The 8,745-nt window shown below is 45.5% G+C and overlaps 1 long non-coding RNA gene across 1 annotated transcript in view; it reads right to left on the bottom strand.

Annotated features, from left to right (window-relative positions):
• Positions 1–4,012: 4,012 nt before the first annotated feature.
• The window catches only part of LOC123000698 (uncharacterized), a 30,062-nt gene continuing 25,329 nt past the window's right edge, over positions 4,013–8,745 (bottom strand). The window contains exon 3 of the long non-coding RNA XR_006408848.3: positions 4,013–4,174. This is a non-coding gene — a long non-coding RNA (uncharacterized LOC123000698). The remainder of the gene's footprint in view (positions 4,175–8,745) is intronic.

Below are 8,745 nucleotides of genomic sequence, written 5' to 3'. Positions count from 1 at the left end.
GCTCCAGGCCCCGGAGGCTCCGAGCTGCCAGCACGGTGCTGTTATCATGTTGGCACCTTTGGGAGAAGTTCAAGTTTCAGGCTGAACCCCCAAGGAATGAGCTGTGGGGAGGTGCACCCCAAGGGGAATGTGGCAGCGGGGCCCATGCATTAGCTGGTGGGGGCAGCCTTACTTCTCACTCCCTCGGTGACTAAGGACTCAACAGTCGGCTCCTTGCTGGAAGGCCGTGATCAGCTCCTGATTTCCCTGTGGATGCCCCGACGCTATAAGACAGGCTTAGGGAGCTGCCAGGGGTTCTTCTGAATGACCGGGGGCTGACATGTCGGTCAGGACCTTGGTGCTCCTGCGCGACTGCTTCTGCCCGAAGGCAGCCTCTGCAGCAACATGGTAAGGACCTCCCAGCGTCCTCTGTCCTCCCTTCCCCTCGGCGTCCGTGTGTAGAGCACCTCGTGCTCAAAATGCACATTCTCCAAGCAGAACGGGTATCCTTTCCCGAGCATGCCCTCCGTGCTCAGGGTTTCGTAGCTACCATCTCATTTAAGCCTTACCTCAAACCAGCGAGGAAGGGGCCATTCTCATCCCCATTTTCCAGATGAAACCACTGAGGGATGAATGGGATTTGGTGGAAGGTGCGGGGTCAAACAGCTGGTAAAATGTGGGGTTGGCCAGCAAGCTGGGTAGCCGGAAGCATTCCTCTACAACCCTAAGAATAGTTCTTCTAGAGTAAGCACCATTATTTCAGTTTAGCTCTTAAGTGGAGTGGGCTCAGAGAGGGTAGGTAATTTACCCAAAGCCACGGAGCTCTAAAGCACAGAGACAGAAAGCCATCTGGCTCCAGAGCAAAAGCTGTTTCCTCTAAGCCGCACCCCCTCTCTGGGCTCACTGAGGCTGGATTACATTATGGGGCCCCATCCCCCGCCAACAGATGGCAGGCCCCAGGAGCAGGATTAGATATGGAACGTGCAAAGTGATCTTTGCAGGAGAAATATTTAGCCAAGCTTAACGTTTTCTGATTTTTTCTAAAAAGGAAACAAATACTTTTTTTGAACACTGGTGTTTCTTAAAGGTACCGCGGCTACTATCCAAGTAGTTCTCAAAAGATTTGGGTGCCACCAGCCAGTGAGGGTCCCTACCTGCCTGACGATGTAATTAGTTTAACGGCGCTGGTTCCTGAGCACTAGAGAATCTGGCAGCTATTTGTCTCTCTTGCCCATTCCAATCAGGCTCTCAAATGTATAAGGAGTGTATCTTCATGAGAATCCCCTGAACTGGTGCGTGAGAAGCAAGTACAAAAAACCTCTCCCATAGGCAGGGCCAGCCAGTCAGTTGCGTCTTTCTGCTCTCTCCAGGGGCAGAGAAAGTCCCCTGATTTTAATATTCAGGAGAAAGCATATTTATAACCAGCTGAGGGTGAGGGGGCTGCTCGCCAACCCAAACGTTCGGAGCCCCCAAATGGTCACTTGTGCCGCTGGCTTCAGAGACCACTGAATGCCAAAGACCCAGCACTGGTCCTAGAGCACGTGTCCCACTGACCCTCAACTCATTAAATAATGAGATAACTTGATCCCACGTGGTTATAAGCCACCAGCCGACTCCCCTGTGCCTTGCTGTCCTCTGTCACACACTAGGAGGCTTAGGCGGCAGGCACGGTATTTTCGTTGGCCTCGGCACTCTCTTGCAAACATTGCTAGGATAAACAGTTGCTATCTTTGTTAACATTGAATTGATTTTAAATGCCTGGAGGTATTTAAACATTTTCATGCTTTCAAACTCCAGCTTTCAGTTCAGTACTTACTTTTTTCAGTAAGTATTTATTAAATACCTACTATGTGCCAGATACCATCTTGACAGTTTAGTTGCAATCCAGATAAATTACACCTACTTCTGTCCCCAAGGAACTTACAATTTAGCAAAGGAGAGGGGGGAAAAAGGATATGCAAAAATGACGTGTGTGTGTGTGTGTGTGTGTGTGTGTGTGTGTGTGTATGGGTAGGTGTGTTGATGAGTATGTAGACAGATAAATGGGAAATACGTGTGTGCACTTGTGATGTGGTAATGTAACAATCCTGTGGTGATAAGGACACAGACGGATAGAGTGGTGAGCCCGAGACACAGGGAATGGCAGCCAGTATCTGGCAGAGGCAGTGGGGCCGGTTCGAGAGACAAGGCAACGATGGAGCCAAGACTTGCCGCAGAGTGACTGAGCAAAGGGGGTGGAAACACCACAAGAGAAGTGCCATCTGTATTTGGGGAGAGGCGGAGGGCATTTTGGGTTAGCTTAAGGCAGCAGTGGTAGGGATAACGGAAACATAAATTTCGATGGTTCGAGAGAGTGCTTTGAATGCCAGGCTACGGTGTGGTCTCATAAATGAGTCACGTGGGGGGGGGGTGCAGGTGGAGCCAGAACAAGACGGGGTGAAGGGAAAAGACTACATTTTGGTGTGGAACTGGAAACACAGCCAAGCAGGGTGAACATTTCTGTTCCCAGAAAGAGCTGTTAGAGCTCAGACCCCTCTTCTTCCTGTCGGTATTGCCTTCTTTCCCTTGAAGAAATCCCCACACATAAACATCCAAACTTATAAGTCTTGAGCCTTATATTTTTGAGACAGAAGGATTCTTTACTCGATGAAGATTTTTTTTTTTTTTTTTTAACCTGCGTTTCCTTGGTGCTTTCAAATCTAGTCCAATCACCACAGCCCCTGGGTTAGGTGTGAGATAGGTGGCCTGCATGGGCTGTACTCCCCTTCACCAAGCAGAGGCTTTTATAAGCCCTTTTTTATTAAAAAAAAAAATTTTTTTTATCTGAAGGAGGAAAGAAGGAAGATCACAGATTAATGAGCAAACCAGGTAGAAAACTCTGCTAATCCCATTGCTCTTTCTTTATTGTTAGTTTTTTCTCCCTTTATTTTCCTCCACTTCTGATGACTTCCTCCACAAACACACCATTCCTGACTCATTTTTTATAAAGAAAAGGAAATTGTCCTTTCACTGCCTTTTTGACATGGCATGAGGTGAGTGCCCTTCCTGGTCCCCGTCTCTAACTCCCCACCCCATGCCCTTGTTGTGTTTTTGAACTCTTTGTTCTAACCAAACCACTCCCGATTTTGTTCTAACCAAACCATTCCCAATTTTGGAGATGATTACAATGAACCTCTTCTAATTCTAGTCTGATTTCAAATTTAGCTTCTAGGTTTTCTCTATGAAATGACTTCTCTAAGTTGAGAAGAAGCACAACTATCAAACCAATAAACTCACAAGAAACAGGGAAAAAGTATAATTCATTTCCTCAAGAAGATGCCTTTGCACTTTTCCTAAAGGCACTGTTCAGATGTCTAGGACTGGGGATTTTGTGCTCATTATCCATACTTTCCCTTTGTCTTGTGTTCTAGTACGGATTTATCAACACCTGTCTGCAATCCCTTGTGGTAGAGAAATTTGGTGAAGAGACCTGGGAAAAGCTGAAGTAAGTATACTCAAGGGAAGATGGAGAACCCCCAGTGGTAAGACTCCAGTATTTTGAAGGTCCTGGGTTTTTACTAACTCTTTGGTTAAGACAGTTGGTTATTACCAGGGACAGCAGTTCAAGTACCTTAAATATACCAACTAGATACAGAACAAATCCACTATACTGTGTCTGTGTCTAAGGAAGGTACTGGTCTCAATTCCTAAACCCAGCCCATGTGAATATGTATTCTACTTTTAACCTCATGAATGAATTCTTATTCGCTCCTCTTGATCACAGAAGAAAAAGCAACCACATTATTTCCATCGTACATTAATGGAGCTGCCAAAACCTCACAGAAGAGGGGTATCCCTTTTGAGTTTAGCCAGAATCCCTCCTTAGGAATTCTTTTTTTTTTTTTAAGGGGGGAGAGAGAGAGAGAATCTTAAGCAGGCTCCGTCCACACCCCACATGGAGCCCCACACAGGGCTTGATGTCATGACCCTGAGCTGAAATTAAGAGTCAGCCACCCAGGCGCCTCCCTCGTTAGGTATTCTTCGGTTACCTGTTAACGGTTTTCCTCTCTGCTTCCACCCAGCGAATGCTGAACACCATTGTACATCTTCATGTGGTCTCCTGTCTGACTCCTATAACCTTGTGCTGTCCGTCTGCCTTCTTGGAGGCCCCCGGCCTTGAAATGTTAGGTCTGACAGGTCTCCGAGATCACCGGGTCTGTGAAGAGGGAAGAGTAAAAAAATATGGAAAAATGATTGGCTTCCTCAGTTAATCAATGACATGCAAATTGAAACAAATTGGCACTGCCTTGCCTATTCAATCTACAAAATGATGAAACGATAATAACCAGTTCTGGTTAAGATGCCGCAAAATGGGTAATTGCTGATGGCATCGTAAGTCAGCGCAGCCCTTTGGGAAAGCAATTTGACAACATGTACCAAAAGCTGCAAAAATGATGAAATCCTTTAAAGCAGTAATTTCATCCTAGAGAATTTATTCTTGAGAATCTAGTCCTTAGAAACAAACATATCTATCTATACACACACACAAAGATGTAACATAGCCTTATACTTATAAATAATAAAAGAAAAAATTATCTTTAGCATTCAAAAATAAACCAAAAGCCAAACGGAATGACAAGAAATATGCATCATTATACGTGGTGCTCACAAAGACTATGGAGCAACCTGTAAAATTTTATAATATTAAGTCCCAAAGACAAGAAAGTTAACAACATCAACAGCAGCAACAACAAAAAGACACAGACTTACGTAGTTACTGGGTGGATCGCGCAAATGAAGAAAAGAGAAAGACCAAACTAGTAATGACTAGTAATGGAACTAGAAAGATGAAGTGCTGGATGACTTTTTTCCTGCTGTCTATTTCCCAAATTTTCTGTATTTTTCATGGCTTTTGTAATGTCAAAACAGTTTAAAGTGCTCAGTGCAAACTTTCCTTTGCTCCTTCCTATTCCCGTTTTACAAATAAGATAATTAGAGCTGAGAGCGTGGGGGACTTACAGTCACGGGGCTAAATTAAGAGGAGGCAGGGAGGCCCCACAGCCCCAGGCCCCTGCTCCATGCCCTGCACAGCCGCCAACTGCTCGAGCTTCTCCTGTCAGACCCTCTTCCGGAAAGGGAGCCCCGGGCCATTGCCACAGCATCTCCAGGGTAATTTCCTTTAAAGCACCACAGGTTTGGGTGGGAACAAGTACCTCTGGCCTCAGAGAGGCAAAAAATACTCACTTATAAATATTTCAAGGAGAAATGCTGAATAATTACGATCAGAGAAAACTTGGGCTGGTCGGTGCTTGAGAGATCGTCTGGCCCAGATCAATTACAGCCCAGAAAGGTTAAGTGACTTGCTAAAGAGTGCCCAGCAAGTAGGCAACAGGGCAAGGGTGCAGATGTCCGTATCATAAAGTGCTCCTTTTCAAGCCCTTAGGCTGCCCTGGGAGGAGAAGGATTTGAAGACTAGGAGATTGTCTTTTAAAATTGCTATTATATTGTAAAGAGTAAACTCAGCAAGAAGAGGAAGGAAAAGAATAGTCTTATCTTAGGCACTAACTTTGGGCCAGGCCCCTTCCATAATGATCTTATTAAAGCCCCAAGCAGAATACTGGCAGGGCAGGTTACCGTCTCTTCATCTCTTCGGAAAAACACTGGAGGATTAAGTGACTGAATGAGCCATTTTGCCTGGGTGATTCAGTATCTATAGAAATACTGCATCTATACCTGGAACATAGGAGCTAGGTGCTGAAGGCCCATGTCAGATGGGAAATGGATCTTTTGCTCTGCAAACTAGAGAGAAGCAGTTCAGTCTGCCAGAGAGCCTGCAGCCCCTACCAGGAGATGGTCAGTCTTAGGAGGAAGAGGAGGAAGGTAGGTGTGGCAAGCACAGTCAGGCCATTGGGTTGACACTGCAGGGTGGGCTGAGAACCAGCTTGAGAGAGAGGGTGCACATAGTGTGAGAAGTCACCAGATATGGCTGCGAGTCCCTAGGAAGTCATAGTTGGTTTCAGGAGGGCTCTGGAGCTGTAGCACTTAGGTGCCTCCCCTATAGTCCTTGGGACCTGGGGCAAGTTCCTTCACCACTCTGTGACCGAGGCATTTCAGCATAAAATAATGACCCTAGAAGTGGCTAAGCACACCGGGGCTGTTGCAAGCACTCAATGAGATAGGACAAACAAGATGCTTAGAAAAAATGCCTGACCTGTGCTAAGCACTCACCAAATGGGAGGTGTGTTACTGAAGGTGATGACTATTGTGTGCTGATTTTCAAGATGGCGGTCCTCAGCTGGGTTGGGGAGAGATGGAGGAGGAGTGGGGTGCGTACCCACAGGCCTGGCCTGGAGTCCTGGCTCTGGGTTTGGATCTGTGTGTTCTGGAGCAGGTTGCTTCACCTCTCTAAAGCTGCTTCCTCATTAATAGAAGGGGAATAATGCACCCATCTTCCAGGGTCACAGAGAAGATTGAGTGGAAAAATCGATCCCTAAGTATACAGTAGATACTCAGTACTGTTTCCCCTCGAATATGCAGGTGCGACGCTAGGATTAGACTACATTCAACATTAATAGGTATTACTTCGACGCCGGGCAGATAACTCTGCCCTTCATCTTGAAGAGATGATATTCCTCTGAGATGTTCTCTTTGCCCAGAGAAGGAGACCTGGCTTTCTAATATTAGCATCACTTGGTGGATGGCGTTGCTTCTGTCCTTTTTTGCCCTGGTTTCCCCAGCCGCCAGTGTGGGGCCTTGTCCAGCCCTATCTTGTGACCAGCTCATAAGGGGGGTTGGGGTTGACATTTGGTGATTGATTTTTGACCCATGATGCTCGTATCATCTGAATTCCTGGTTAGAACTTCTAGCCTCAACTTATCAGGTGTCCCCAAAGAGTCTGTCCTGCCAGGAGAAAGGCCAGGGCTCTAGAAATAACTTGAAATAAGAATTAGACATGAGCGGAGGTAAAACAATAAACGTGTTCAGTCCGCTGCTGGCTGGTGGCTGGGAGGCGCTGTTGACAGAAGGCTGCTTGCACTCCCCTACATGACGGAGCAGATACTGCGTGACCAGCTATGGGAACCCTGATCGGTTAAAATATTCAATGTATTTTTGCGAATCCAGGAAAAAAATTAGCTTTCCGTGTGTAAGTAGGTGGAAGTAGTTTCTTCCTTTTTGGATCCTTGCTGTGCCCTCCCTGAAGGAAATGGTACATTTTCTCTTCCTGCCCCCAAGGAGCATTTCTCATGGCATTCCCGGACAATCAGCCCTGAAACCACAGGAACTCCAAGATGATAGGACACGGGAAGGTGGGGTGCAAAAGAGTGCAAGAGAATCAGATAGATATGTCCAGGAACAGAGACCCCAGTGAGGCCATATCCAGAGTCTGTGTGGCTAGGCTTTACATCTTCTAATCTTGAACCACCAACCCTGCGCTTAATTGAGTCTCCAAGAATATGTTTGTATATACAGCACTAGACACGTATGTGATCGCATTGGAAATACGTCCTTAAATCAAGAGCAAAGCCTATCTGACCAGCTCGACCAGCAATGAAAATTGCCTCATATTAGAACTCATTAAAAAAAAAAATGTAGTGCAGAAAACTCAGCTTATAAAATGCAAATTAAGGCAAGATCATTTGCTGTGCAAAAGGATTTGCTTCAGGCTGCATTTAAATAACAAGTTCCCTGGTGCTTTTAAAATAGAATTTTAGCTGAAAAAGAAAAACCCATCAATTCCTACACAAATTTTAAGAAGGAATGATTAGGTAAAATGAAGTATGTCTCCAGACTTTATGACATAAATTTTATTTTATATGATATAATCAGAAACAGATGTTTCGCCTCCTTTGCCTGCATTGTTTATTTCTCTCTCATATAACCTAGATTTATAGATTCCTAATTATGAAACACTCTTTTATAACCTTTTGGCTAAAATCTTTATCAGGACTTAACAATGAGAAGCAGCTAATAGGCTGGGAAGAGTAAAGCCTCAGAGGTCAGATCAAGCTTTACATTTTGCCTGTATCATTTACTAGCTGTTTGACATGGGCAAGTTTACTTACTCGACAAGTATTTATGTAGGTCCTAGTTTGTGCCAAACAGAATTCCTGGCACTGGGAACAGTGGTGAAGGGAACAGATGAGGGCTCTGTTCAATTGGAGTGTGTATTCCAGTGTGGGGCCCAGGGGTAGACGATAAGCAAGTATCGTGCTAAGTGCTGTAAAAATACAGGGCACTTGATAGTGACCAGGGATGGAAGATGTCAGTTTCTCTGAGACGGTCAGAAAAGGCCTCTCTACAAAGGTGATATTTGAGCTGAAAGGCAGGAAGGAGCCAACGTTGAGTTAGGGAAGCATGTGTGTTGTAGGCAGAGAAAATAGCCAGTCCAAAGGTCCTGAGGTAGGACTGGGTTTGGTAAATTCAAGACCCAGAAGAAAACTCGGTGTGACTGGAGTATCATGATCAAGAATCTGGTAGGAGACGGAAATGGAGACATGGTTAAGGATCAGAATATACAGGTGGCTACAGATGGAAAGGAGTGGGGATTTTATTCTGATTGCAATGGGTAACCGAGGTCTCTGAGCCTTGGTGTCCTCACTTCTAAATGGAGGTAATAATGGTAGTCACTCACTTGTGAAGATTGAGATGACTGACACAGGAGAAGCGTCTGGAACTTAGTGCAGGATGTTGCTTGCAAGGACCAGCAAGTCACTCGGAGGCTGAAGTTTAAGGCAGTTAGTAAGAGTCAGAGGGAGGCGTTAGTGGGATTCACAGAGCTCAACTGCA

This window comes from Ursus arctos, unplaced genomic scaffold (genome assembly GCF_023065955.2).
Source record: "Ursus arctos isolate Adak ecotype North America unplaced genomic scaffold, UrsArc2.0 scaffold_10, whole genome shotgun sequence".
In the NCBI taxonomy this organism is placed as follows: domain Eukaryota; kingdom Metazoa; phylum Chordata; class Mammalia; order Carnivora; family Ursidae; genus Ursus; species Ursus arctos.
Note: the sequence above shows the minus strand (reverse complement) of the source record. Positions and strands in the feature narration are given on the sequence as shown.